General features: G+C 40.6%; 1 pseudogene across 1 annotated transcript; it reads right to left on the bottom strand.

The window, feature by feature from the left end:
• Positions 1-1,446: 1,446 nt before the first annotated feature.
• Positions 1,447-11,152, bottom strand: LOC308516667 (putative protein ARB2BP; annotated as a pseudogene). Its single transcript has 2 exons — positions 11,051-11,152; positions 1,447-2,538 (listed from the first exon to the last, which is right to left on the bottom strand). The product of its transcript is annotated as a putative protein ARB2BP (transcript).
• Positions 11,153-14,538: the final 3,386 nt, after the last annotated feature.

Raw genomic sequence — 14,538 nt, 5'->3', positions numbered from 1 at the left:
CCCTGATATTACCACTTAGTAATTTTCCTTTCATTGACCTTTACCCTGCTTCTTAGCTACAAAACCCCCAACTCTTCCTTGTATTTGGGGTTGATTCTAATCTCTATCCCATACTGCAAAACCCCCTTTGCAGTAATGCCTCTTGAAGATAGTCTTCCTTATTGTCTTTAACACATGTAAATGAATAATGTTTTCTTTTTTAAAAAAATATGGTTTTGTTGAGTCAGAGAGAGCGAAAGGGAGAGGGGTAGAAACACTGATGAGAGAGAAACATTGATCTGCTGCCTCCTGTGTGCCCTGCTACTGGAGATCCAGCCCTTAACTGGGCATGTGCCCTGAATGGGAATCAAAGCGGTGATCTTTTAGTTCCTGGGTTGACGCTCAACAGCTGAGCCACACCAGCTGGACAATAATGTTTTCTTTAACTCTAGTCCCTCCTAAGTTTTTAGCTTTAGCTGACCTGGACTTTTTCCTCCTGCCTCCAGATCTTTGTATATACTGTTCCTTTGCCTGTGATTGTTTTGTCAGATAACTACTACTGTTCTTTAAACTGAGCACCTTTTTCTCAGGGAAGTACTTTGTTTTTTGCTTTATTTATTTTTATTAGAGAAGTCTTCTTTGAACCTCCAGACTTGTTAGCTCTTATGCTAGATGTCCCACAGCACCCTTTATTTCACACTTGCAATTTTTAAAAAAATATTTTTATTGATTTCAGAGAGGAGGGGAGAGGGAGAAAGAGATAGAAATGTCAATAATGAGAATCACTGTCAGCTGCCTCCTGCACACCCTCTACTGGGGATTGAGCCTGCAACCCCGCCATGTGCCCAGACCAGAATTGGTCAACGCTCCAATTCATAGGTCAACACTCAACTACTGATCCACACTGGCCAGGCTTGCAATTTGTTTTTCATTGTAAACTACATAAGGATAAAGGCAATGTTGGCCTTGTTTGCCAGCGTCTCCAATACCTAGTATTGACTGGCACACAGGAGACACTTAAATATTAGCTGACGGTATGAATAAACACATACATCACCAAAAAATTTAAACAAAAGAACACAAACATACAAAGAATGGGATTTGCTTGTGATATTTAATTTTTATGTTCACTTATAATTTTAATATGGCATTAATAACATGGAAATCAAAGACTGACTTAATATTTAATTTCCATTGACTACAGTTTTGGTGCCATTCTATTAAGCCATAAGAAAGACACTTTTCAAAAGAATGATCCTCTAACTTGACTAATGCTGTAAAATATTAATGATGGTATGGCCTGACTTCTTGGTGCATAATAGGCTACAAAAAACATATTTGCTTTAGAAAAATTAACAAATCAAACATTAATCCAGAATAGTGTGTTTGAGCTAGAAGTGTTCCTTTTCTATCTACATTAGCAAAGTTTCAGTGGGACAAAAATATTATACATGACAAAAAAGCAAATTAAGCACTTTGATTTATTTTTGTGGAGCTTCTATTTACCATTGGCACCTGAGAGAAATTAATAGCTGTTTTGGCTTTCAGAGCTTTTTTAAAGTATTTAAAAATGGACTGAAGGCTAGAGGAAATGTCTAAGTCATGTTTTTCAGTGCCAGCAGAAACCATAGGAAACTCTTTTTTCAAAACAGTAGCTGCAGGTCTATTCAAAGGCTTAGGACTTGTCACCCATTCCTGGCAGTGGTGCTTTATCCATGCTGATAACTGTACATCACTTCCCAGCTGGTGTCCTGCATGATGTTGAGAATCAATAATTGCAACCGCTTATACTTTGTTCATTAATTCCCACTTCCTACGAACAAGCAAGTCCATAAAAACCAAGCCTCCATAACCATGTACAATGAAGGCAACATTCTTGTCTTCAATCTTTGAAATGAAGTGATCCCAATGTAAGTCATGTGTTCCTTGGGGTGTTGCTGCATCCTTTTGGAATACATCGGAGAGGCTGTTGGAGAGAGGAAAAGCTCTCAGTTTGAACCATTTTTAGGGACGAGCAATCAATATTTTGTGGTAAAAGCCCTTTCCACTCTTTTGCCATTTTTAGGTCCACAAAATTGTCATTGGGGTTTAACACAATTACATCATAATGTGCCTGCAATGCCATTTGAATACATGGGATCTGACTTCCATGTTGTAGACCATGATATATTACTGCCTGCTGACTCCACTGACCAGCTCGAAGGACCCCCTGGTCCTGAAGAAGGACAGGAAGAGCGGAATGATGATTTGTTAATGCTCTCTCACTCATAAAAAAGAAGCTTCTTGATTCCTTATCAGCCTCTGGTGTGATGTATACTTTCTGTAATTTGCACACTTTCTCCAAAAGATCATACATGTATTTTTGAAGCACATGGCCAAGGGCCTGGTAGCACTTGCTATTTCTCTCAGGGACATTTTCATAATAATTAAAGGCAAAAGGCCTTTGTGTCTCGATGTGTCTCAACTCAGTTTTTTCATTGAAGTCATATTGAAGTTCTCTAGTAAGTCAGATTGTTCAATAAATTTTTGAAAGCTCAGTTCCTGTGTCATTGGTAACCACTGAAAGTGAAATTAATATGTTAGTTCTAGAAAAAAATAAAAATTTCAGCTTGCTCAATTCTTCTGGTGGGGAATCATGCTAAATTAAGCACTTCACAAAGACATTGTTAACCTTTTAGCCTATGGTAAAGACTTTAACACATTGCGGACCAGTAGTTTTACTGCTAGCTTTAACAAGTGGCCAGATAAGTTCCTATTGAACGAGTACAAAAACCATTTTACATAAATGTTAAAGGCACACTTTAAAATTAAATACCCATTGCCCTGACCAGTTTGGCTCAGTGGATAGAGCGTCGGCCTGCGGACTGAAAGGTCCCAGGTTCGATTCCAGTCAAGGGCATGTACCTTGGTTGCAGGCACATCCCCAATTGAGGGGGAGGGGGGGTGCAGGAGGCAACTGATCGATGTTTCTCTCTCATTGATGTTTCTAACTCTCTATCCCTCTCCCTTCCTCTCTGTAAAAAATCAATAAAACATATATTTAAAAAAATAAAATAAAATACCCATTGCATTTTGAAGTTACTTATTACATGTTCTTACAAGCTAATATCTTTTTAAAGTATGATACTTCATAAAACACTGTAATATGAAGCAAGAATTCTCTTGATCCGTCTGCAATGTGTTAACTCAAAATAATTATTAATGTTGCAAAGTATTAAGAGACTGAACATACTAAGGGACAATAGACAGGCAATATGTAAAAGTAGAACTTTGACCCACAACCTGCAGCAACTTGCCCAGGAAAACAACCTTTTATCTATAATAAACAGCTCAGAAAGGTAGTCTGCTGTAAGTCAGATTTGTAGGAAGTCAGGCTATTACCTCTAGTGACCAGGAAGCTAAACAGTAACTTCTGTTATAGTTGGTTGCCTCCTGCAAGCACCTGACCAGGGTCCGGGAACCTGCAACTGAGGTATGTGCCCTTGACTGGAATTGAACCTGGAACCTTCAATCGACAGGCTGAAGCTTTAAAAAAAAATTTAAATATATATATATATATATTGATTTCAGAGCGGAAGGGAGAGGGAGAGAGAGATAGAAACATCAGTGATGAGAGATAATCATTGATCAGCTGCCTCCTGCATGGCCTCTAGTGAGAACTGAGCCCACAACGTGGGCATATACCTTTGACCAGAATTGAACCCAGGACCCTTCAGTCTGCAGGCCAATGCTCTATCCATTGAGTCAAACCGGCTAGGGCTAAAATTCATGTTTTTAACAAATACACTGATAGTCTCTCTCCTTAATTTCTTAACACTGACACTGGCAGTCTACAACCCACTTCTAACAAGTAGCATAAACTCTTGTCTCCCTGCTGTCTGTTTTCCACATAGTAAATCCAATTTAGATGTTTTCAAAACATCTAAATTGGAACTCACACCCTTGTTCAAAATTCTCAATGGTTTCCCCTCTCACTCAGAATGAAAGCCCGTCTTTACCACAGCCTACAAGGTCCCACATGGCCCTTAGCTCTCCAGTGTCATTTCTTTCCATTCTCTCACTTGCTTACTCATCTAGTTACATGACCTGGTTCTTAGCTTTCTTAGGTGTCATTTACAATCATTCTCTTCCTTACTTCACTCTAGCCACACCTGGCCTCTTTGCCTCCAACTTGTGGAGCAAGCTCCAGTTTAATGGCATTCCCCCTTGCTATGCTTACAGCTTGGATCACTCTTGCCCTAGCTATGAATCGGGCATCATTTTCTTAAAGTTTCTGCCCGCCTTTTAACTGATCAGAGAAACTTTCTGAGCATTCTATCTAAAAGGGCAATCCCCTATAAGCATTCCTCACTCCCTATCTATTCTATTCTTTCCTTTCTCTCTCTCTCTCTCTCTCCTCTTTTCTTCCATTTTCTCTCTCTCTTTTTCTTTTCTTTTAGCACTTATTAGCAAGTGACATATACTTGCTTATTGTCTGTTTCCTCCCATTAGAATGTAAGTTTCATGAGAGCAGGGACAAGGACTTAGTTTTGTTCACTGCTGTAGCCCTAGTTCTTGGAATAGTGCTTGGTGAGTAGTAGGCAATTAAATATTATTGTTGGGATTTTAGATTTTTGGTAAGGGCATAAAGAAGAGCAAAAGTCCTGTAGCTGTATACAGTATACAGAAGAAAGATGCATCCATAGTTTTAAACAATTATAGAGACTTTTTCTATAATTCTAAAGTTAATAAATATCAATTTATGCCCTGGACGAATAGCTCAGTTGGTTGGAACATCGTCCTGTTATGCCAAGGTTGCAGGTTCGATCCCCAGTCAGGGCACATACAAGCGTCAACCAAAATTGCATAAATAAGTGGAACAACAAGTTGATGTTTCTCTCCCATCCTCTCTCTAAAATATATATAAATTTTTAAAAAGTCAATTTAGGAATTATTTTTACACAATATCCTATGCATCTAAATATATTTGTTCTCTCTTTTGCAAATCAAGATGGGGCATTAAAATAAAGGAGGGAATGAAATTGTTTTATGTACTTAGTTTTCTAAAGAATGGATTGGAATAAGATAGCTTAGTTTCAAGAATAAGATTGTCAGAGCTGCAAGGGATGCAATTGATATTCTTAGCTAATATATTTATTTTATAGGTAACTTTATTTTATAGAGGCTATAAAGGTAAAATGACATGCCCAAAGAAGGTCTATAAGCTTGAGAGAAAATTAATTTTTACCAGTGATCTTTTTTTTTTTAAATTCTTACCTGAGGATATTTTTTCCATTGATTTTTAGAGAGAATGGAAGGGAGAGGGAGAGACAGAGAAAGAAAAACATCGATGGGAGAGAGACACATAAATTGGTTGCCTCCTGCACACAACCTGACCAGGATGGAGCCTGCAATCAAGGTATGTGCCATTAACCACCGTGGAAACCAGCCAGAGCCCAGTGATCGTGAAAATGCATCGTATTTGACTGTTTATGTAATCCATTCACCAAAAATTTAGTGAGGGAATTTGTTAGACACTTAGTTTCCTATACTAAGTAGTCTAGTCATTTTACATTTAATTGCCGGAGTCCATTCATTGTCTTCACTGGCTGAGTTTAGACAGAGGCCCCCCAAAAGCTAGTAACCTTTGAAGTTCTGGCAAAGGTCAGAACTGTCACCACCCAGTTAATTTAGGTAATAATAGTTGAAGCATCCCCACCTTAGTTCCCTTAATTCCTTAGATACGTATGCAGATCCTTGTTGATTATTGTTAATCAGATACTCTGCCTACTCCCGGAAAGCTATTGATGAGCTAATCAGATACTTTGTCTATTCCTGGAAATTGTCTGCTGATCTGCGTGTCATTGAAACCTCCTTACCCTAAGGGCTACTCCAGATCAATAAAAGATTGGAGCAGCCTGAGCAGTGGTGGAAGTCCTTCGGGACTTGCCCGCCTGGTCCCCCAATATTGCAAAATTATCTCGTGTCTTTTCCTCTCATTTGTTGTGCGGCTCCTCTTTCAGATACCGAACCCTACTCCACACAGAACGTGGAGGGAGTCTTACTCGACATTTAATGAAATAAAAAAAGAATAGTATATAATAATTAATGAGAATTTCAAATTAGGTCATTCTAGTAATCTGGATTAGGTGGTGACACAGCTATGTTTTGTTGTAGGTGTGGTTATTGTTATTATTTTAAATGTTTTTATTGCTTTTTAGAGAGAGGAAGGGAGAGGGGTAGAGAGCCCCCCACCAGGGATCAAGTCCACAGCCCGGGCATATGGCCTAACTGGGAATCGAACCAGTGACCTCTTGGTTCCTGGGACGACGCTCAATCATGGAGCCACACTGGCTGGGCTAAAAGCACTATTTTTATTTCCCAATAACAGAATGCAACTATGAGTTTTGTTTTTTAACTATGAGTTTTTCTAAGAAAAATAATTACGCCTGTATACAATTCCATTTAGTAAATATAGAAAATAGTAGAGCCCTAGACAGTCTGGCTCAGTGGACAGAGTGTCGGCCTGCGGTCTGAGGAGCTGGGTTCAATTCCAGTCAAGGGCACATGCCCAGGTTGTGGGCTCGATGCTCAGTGGAGGGTGTGGATGGGGCAGTTAATCTATGATTCTCTCTCATCATTGATGTTTCTATTTCTCTCCTTTCCTCTCTGAAATCAATAAAAATACATTAAAAAAGATAGTAGAAAAATGATAGAACTTATGAAATTATATATGCAGGTGTTCCAAAAAAGAGCAAATTAAATAGTATCCTTTCCCCTGCCTATCTCTCCCTAGGAAAGACAACAGAAGCTGAATTTAATCCACCTGAGGCAAAGATCTATAGAAAATAGGACAATGGGGGCAGAAAGAAAAAAAACACCAAACAGATGTCACCAAATCTTTGGGTTCCCAAGTTTGAGTATGTGACAGAATCCCCAAGTTTTCAAAATTAATAGTTTAGTGAACTATTATAAAGAGAAACACCACACAGCTGTCACTGAGGGAAAAAAAAGGGGGGGGGAGGGGCACCACATATCCATATATATGTTTGTGTGGACAGAGAATGTCTCATTTCTGAAAAGATACACAAGAAACCATTAACAGTGGTTGCCTTTGGGTAGAGGAACTGGGACAGGAGGTTCCTGGAGTGAGAGGAGTCTCATATTTCATTGCATATTTGTTAGGTGATTCACTTTTTCATTAAAAACAAAAAAGAGCTCTAGCTGGTTTGGCTTAGTGGATAGAGCTTCAGCCTGTGGACTAAAGGGTCCCAGGTTCGATTCCAGCCAAGGACACATGCCTGGGTTGTGGGCTAGATCCCCTGCAGTGGGGGGCATGCAGGATGCAGCCAATCAATGATTCTATCTCATCACTGATGTTTCTCTCTCTCTCTCTCTCTCTCTCTCTCTCTCTCTCTCTCTCTCTCTCTCTCTCTCTCCTTTTCTCTCTGAAATCCATAAAAATATTAAAAAAACAAACAGAAAAGAGAAACAACCTTGTAACTGGGCTGGCTTTACCATTCATTCCTCCCTAATGTGCCTTCAAGCAACCTTGCTTCAAAACTAACCACTGCTTTGTATTTCTTTATGATTCTATCTCCTGTGTATGCAGCCCTAGGGCCTATAGTTTAGTTTTATACTTAAAACAACAACAATGACCTGACACCTCTTCTTGTGAAACCTTTTAAACATACAGATTATTAGACCCCACTTCTAGGAGATTCTGATTCAAAAGGTCTGAGGTGAGACTTGGAAATAGGTAATTAAAAAAAAGCTCCCTGAGGGCTACATTTTGGATTTACTGACTCAGTCCAATCCTAGATCCTATGGGCCTTGATTTGAATTATTCAGAGGTAAGTGGTTACCAAAAGTTAAATGATAAAGAAGATGAGACAACCTAAAGTCTCAATTTTACTAAATTATAGCATGAATTTTTCTGTTAAAATCAACTAAATGTATTAAGCAGTAGAAATGCTAAAAAAACACATTTTAAGAAAGAACATTTCAAAGAAGTTAGTGGTATATGTACAGAATACCTTAGGCTCAGTCCCCAGGCCAAATGAAAATGTAGAGACCTTCATGCATATGTTACAGTAGGCAGTTGGAAAGATAGGGGCTGGGAAAGGCACTTGGGGCTTGGAGGGAATATGTGAGATGTGACAAACCAAAAATAGACATGCAGGTGGCAGATCCCTCGGTGAAGAGGAAAGAGTTAGAGTCCCTTCAGAATGTGGTCTAACCAGTGGCATAACACCTGGGTGAGGGAGCTTTATAGCTTAAAGATTTTTTTTTTTTTGAGAGATAAGGGGAGGGGAGACTTATTGAGGGACCCTCCAGTCTAGGGGTATAAGTATCCGGAACATCACCAAAGCAGAGCACTTGGTTTGGTTTTAGCAGGCTGAATTGCCCGCTCAGGTTCTGAATATATTTCTTTCCTACAAATAAATCTTCACCTGCTTTTGCTGCTATTTGCTATCTCCTTTGAATTCACTCCTACAAGGCAAGAAGTTGGGGGGAGGGGTGCAGAGTGAAAGGGCGAGTGATCGCGGGGCCTACGTGGGCAGGCCAGTGGGCCGGCCGCCGGGCCCCATGAGGCACAGCCTGGCCACACTGCTGGCAGCCTCGGGCACCGACTCCACACAGCGGCAGCAGCGGCGGGGCAGGGCGCGTGCCCTCGCCCGAGGAGATGGAGGAGGAGGCGATTGCCAGCGCCCCCGGGAACGAGACGGAGGACGTGGACTTCCTGTCTGGGCTGGAACTGGTCGATCTGCTGGACCCCCGGCAACGGGACTGGCTCCTGGAGCACGGGCTCAGCTCGCCCTGGGGGGGTGGGGGGGCTAGGACTGCGCCCTCCATCTTGCCCTGGGTCCTCCATTTTTGGGGCGGCCGCCATGTGCTCAGGAGAGTGCTTTCTTCCCGGAAGCCCAGGCCCCTGCTGGCCACACCCAGGATTTCTTTAAACTAACCAATGACAATCAAGGGACGTGCGCGCCATAGAGATGACCACATCCTGTGTAACAAGACCCGACTCGCGCCTGGCCAGTCGGCGGGGCCCACAGTCCCCTCCCCTGCACTTACTATAAAACCCACAATCCCATCAGGCCTCACTCTCTCGGCTGGGCTACCGTTGCATCGGTGAGTGTGGTCGGGGAGCTGAACTAGTTCGAAATGAGTGACTCTTTGCTTTTGCATCGGACTCACTGGCTCCCTGTGGGTTCTTGGGAATCTTGAAATCTGGGCACAACACAGAGTACTGTCTCTGGCCAGGGGCTATCTTCAGCCAGATACCACCCCAACCACTGCTGACACATACCCTATTCCTCCCATAGTTTCCCAGACAAAAGATTACCCATCTGCTCAAATACCCTGAGTTACTGCAGGTTTTCATAATGTCTGGGAACAGGCTATTCCATTTAAGTTGCAATTATTGATTGCCTTAAAAGGAAAGTTGTCGTGTTCCCACCACCCAAAGTCAAATACAGATTATGTATCATAGAAATGTATACTTGAAACCTATGTGATCCTATTAACCAATGTCACCCCAATAAATTTAACAAAGATGAAGGCAACTTGAAAAATTATCTTTGAAACTAAACAACCTATCTTTATCTTTAATTAATCACATGTTACTTTATCTGTGGAAGAAAAACTTCCTTCACATAAAAATTCTCAATATTTTAAAGATAAGAATCAATTACTAGTGAGGATGAGGTGAATAGCACCATGAAACATTACTCCAATACTCCTCTTCCTCTTCCTCTCTCCCACTCTCTTCCTTTTTCTCTCTCCCTCTCTCTCTAAGATCAATGAAAACATATCCTCCAGGAAGGATTAAAGTTAATTCACTTGTGATAAGAAAGGGGCTTTTGTAGATTTCATTAATCTCTCAGGGTTAATTTCACATTGCTCCTAGGCCTTGAAACTATTAAGACTATACCCACCACTGTTAAAAAATATAATGAACACCTAATTTAAATACTTAATACACACTTCTAACACTCAGTAAAAACCGTACCCATTATGATAAAACCAGTCCATCCTCTCTTCTCCTCTTATAAATCTTTGAGTGATGAATTTCTATTCTCAAATTATTTTAATTTAGCTCTAGCCAGTTTGGCACAGTGGACAGAGTGCCCATCAGCCTGCGGACCAAAGGGTCCCGGGTTTGATTCTGGTCAAGGGCACGTATGGTACCTCGTACCTCGGTTGCAGGCTCCTTCTCTCCTCCCCGGCCCGACCCAACCAGGGCCCTGGTCAGGGTGCATGCAGGAGGAAACCAATTGATGTATTTCTCTCATATTGATATTTCTATCTTTCCCTCTCTCTTCCACTCTCTCTAAAAATCAAAGGAAAAATATCCTTGGGTAAGGATTAAAAAAACAAAACAAAACAAACAAATAAAAATATTTTAATTTACAAGGCTCTAGCCCTTGCTGGGTAGAGTGTTGTCCCGATACCCCAAGGTTGTGGGTTCGATCTCTAGTCAAGAAGCAACCAATGAATGCATAAATAAGTGGAACAACTCGATGTTTCGCTCCTTTTCTAAAAAAAGCAATATATTTTAAAAAAGAAGGTTCTATACGGTGTGAACTAAGTGTACATAAATGACATTACCCCCAAATACACTAAGAAAAATCATCACTTTTGGGGGTCCTTGTTCATATTTTTAAATTAGGAAGCTTTCCACTGGACATCATAAAACACTGTAAAAAAATCCTTTAATTAGTCTTTCATAAAAGGCAAAATGAGGTTGTTAAATGACTCCCTCAAAAGTAGAAACTGAACTTTTTGGCCCATTAGTTGTTTGCAATACAGTCAATTATGAGGTAGATTGTTAAAGCTAAAACAATAAAAATATTGGTTAAAAGAGGTGTAATTCTTTGTCTTTTCCTCTTATACTTAGAAATTCTTGAGCTGAAAGATCATTTATCCTCAAATATGTTCTTCAAAACAAGCTCCAATTCAAAGAAACAAACTGGCTCACTAAGTCTTTTTTAGCAGAAGTGACACATTTAAATATATTTGCTAGTTGAATAATTTTATTACCTTCTTATAATTTCATTTCTCATAAGTTTACTTCTTACTGCTAAACTTTAAAATCACTGTTCGTGGAAGCTGCTAGTTTGGGGGGAAACGGATTAGCCATACTTACACTCTCCTTTTTTATGTTTCCAACTCTCTGCTCTATTTCCATCTTTGCAGTTAACTTGTTTCCTATAAAATTGGCTAATTAAGCCGATTTAGTTCTTGCGTTTAATTATCCTAAAAGGTTGATTCCTGAGTAAACTTAAAACTCAGATATTTTTTCAGTAAGCGAAGTTATTTGTTAAACAAACGAGGGCCTCTAAATGAAACTCTTGTAGTGAATTTCACCCTCAGTCACCCCTTAAGTACTGCTGCTTTTCAGTCATTCCAGCCCAAATAAGGCGCTGCCCCCAGTGGCTGGGGCCCAGCCCAATAGGCCTTCCACCTGGATGAGGCTTACCTCGACCTCAGCACAGACCACACAGTAATTAGTCCGCAGACTCAGGAAGCACGAGACAGGGCTCCAGTGGTGAGCTGGGAAAGTCCTTTTGTTGACCCTGGTAAAACCAGGAGAGCGAAGCTGACAGTAAACTGTGATGAACTCCTTTAGCTTTTCCTTATCTGTGAAGTTCTTTATCTGACCTTCAATTCTGAATGATAGCTTTGCTGGATAAAGTAATCTTGGTTGTAGGTTCTTGGCATTCATCACTTTGAATATTTCTTGCCACTCCCTTCTGGCCTGCAAAGTTTCTGTTGAGAAATCAGCTGACAGTCGTATGGGTATTCCCTTGTAGGTATCCCCAGGGTTGCTTCTAGCTTGGAACAGTGCAACTATAGTTATTCTGACTCTGACTAGAGTGCTCTGCTGAATTTTGATCAAGTTAATGCTATTAAAACTTACAAATTAAAAAAACACACACACTATTCAAATAAGTACATTACAGCCAAATAGGCCAATAATCTAAACTGATGGGTTCTTCGAAAGGATAAAAAATTATCAGTCTATAAGTTGAGTTCATTGAGGACAAGGCTATGCGCTTAAGAACAGTAATGAAAGTTAGTTGAACGAATTCCAGTTTACATCCATCCACTTTTTAAAAAAATATATATTTTATTGATTTTTTTTTTTTTTTTTTTTTTTTACAGAGAGGAAGGGAGAGGGATAGAGAGTTAGAAACATCAATCAGCCGCCTCCTGCACACCCCCCACTGGGGATGTGCCCGCAACTAAGGTACATGCCCTTGGCCGGAATTGAACCTGGGACCCTTGAGTCCGCAGGCCAACGCTCTATCCACTGAGCCAAACCAGTTAGGGCCATCCACCCACTTTTCTTTTTTTTTTTTTTTCTTTTGATTTTTTTTAAATTAAATCTTTATTGTTCAGATTATTACACTTGTTCCTCTTTTTCCCCCCCATAACTCCCCTCCTCCCAGTTCCTGCCCCACCCTCCGCCCTCACTCCCCACCCACTGTCCTCATCCATAGGTGCACGATTTTTGTCCAGTCTCTTCCCGCATCTCCCACACCCCTTTCCCTCCCAAGAATAGTCAGTCCATTCCCTTTCTATGTCCCTGATTCTATTATAATCACCAGTTCATTCTGTTCATCAGATTATTTATTCACTTGATTCTTAGATTCACTTGTTGATAGATGCATATTTGTTGTTCATAATTTGTATCTTTACCTTTTTCTTCCTCTTCCTCTTCTTAAAGGATACCTTTCATATAATCCTGGTTTGGTGGTGATGAACTCCTTTAGCTTTTCCTCATCTGTGAAGTTCTTTATCTGACCTTCAATTCTGAATGATAGCTTTGCTGGATAAAGTAATCTTGGTTGTAGGTTCTTGGCATTCATCACTTTGAATATTTCTTGCCATTCCCTTCTGGCCTGCAAAGTTTCTGTTGAGAAATCAGCTGACAGTCGTATGGGTATTCCCTTGTAGGTAACTGAGTTTCTTTCTCTTGCTGCTTTTAAGATTCTCTCTTTGTCTTTTGCTCTTGGCATTTTAATTATGATGTGTCTTGGTGTGGTCCTCTTTGGATTCCTTTTGTTTGGGGTTCTCTGCGCTTCCTGGAGTTGTAAGTCTATTTCTTTGACCAGGTAGGGGAAGTTTTCTGTCATTATTTCTTCAAATAGGTTTTCAATATCTTGCTCTCTCTCATCTTCTGGCAGCCCTATAATTCTGATGTTGGTACGCTTGAAGCTGTCCCAGAGACTCCTTACACTATCTTCGTATTTTCGGATTCTTTTTTCATTTTGCTTTTCCGGTTGGGTGTTTTTTGCTTCTTCACATTTCAATTCTTTGACTTGATTCTTGCGCTCCTCTGGTCTGCTGTTGGGTGTCTGTATAATATTCTTTATTTCAGTCAGTGTATGCTTAATTTCTAGTTGGTTCTTTATCACAACATCGAGGGTCTCATTAGATTTCTTGAGGATCTCACTACATTTATCGGCAGTTTTTAGAAAATTATTGAAAGACCTTAAAAGTGTGGTTTTGAGCTCTGTATCTTCCATTTCTGACATCTGCATCCTGTTTCTTTGTCTCCGCATTTTTTATGCTTTCTTGGTGCAACTCCTAGTGGTCTTTATGCACAGTCTTGTTGTAGTTAAGCCTAGATTGTTGTAGGTAATACTGGCGGGGATTTGACCTCCAGGCCAACTGGCTGTCCATCCACCCACTTTCTATCATCTCAGCATTTTGTTTTAAAAGTTGATGTTCAGCGCCCCGCTTCCACCGCCTTTAAAAATAAGGAGCTGAATTTTAAAGAGATCCTCTATTTTTTTTCTCAGCTGACTTTATTTCCACTCAAACTGCTAAATCAATTGCTAGATCTTTTGGTTTCTGTTTGAGGAAGCGCGATGAGGACAAAGATACAGGAGAGATCCATCCTGAGGAAAGTAAGACTGCTTAAGGAATAACTATTTTTTCACCACCTCACGGGATCTAGTGAACCAGTAGAATTCCTAGTTTCCCTTTTTTTGTACTTTGTGTGAGAATTCTTTTTTAAAAATATGCTTTCATCGATTTCAGAGAAGAGAGAGGGAGATTGAAGTATCAATGATGAGTATCAATGATGAGAATCATTGATTGGCTGTCTCCTGCACGCCCCCTACTGGGTATGGAGCCCGCAACCCAGGCATGTGCCCTTGACTGGAATCCATCCGGACTCTTCAGTCTGCTGGCCGATGCTCTGTCCACTGAGAAAACCAGCCAGGACTTTGGTGTGATTTTTTTATAAGCTTTTATTTGAGCCAAACCGAGGACATACGCCAGGGAGCTGGCCAGGGAACAAGAACTCAAATGTTCCTGTTTTTCAGTCAAGCTAGTTTCCCAGTCTGCAAAGCCTTTGATGGTCTCAGGTTAAAACTTCGCACCTTTACTTCGTGGCTGGGGCAGACAATGAAGAAAAGCGCCACTAAAAAAACACACCAAAAAACCATCCCCTCCGCCCCCGGCAAATAAAACACAACCGGCGGCAACCCGCCAGGAAAACAAGTCCGGGGAAGTAACTTCCGGGTGGAGGTGGGAGGCACGGATGACTTCCGGTCTGAGGGC

The sequence above is a fragment of the Myotis nattereri genome (assembly GCF_964212035.1).
Source record: "Myotis nattereri genome assembly, chromosome: 3".
Classification (NCBI taxonomy): Eukaryota; Metazoa; Chordata; class Mammalia; order Chiroptera; family Vespertilionidae; genus Myotis; species Myotis nattereri.
The sequence above is the reverse complement of the archived record's forward strand: the minus strand, read 5'-3'. Positions and strand labels throughout refer to the sequence as shown.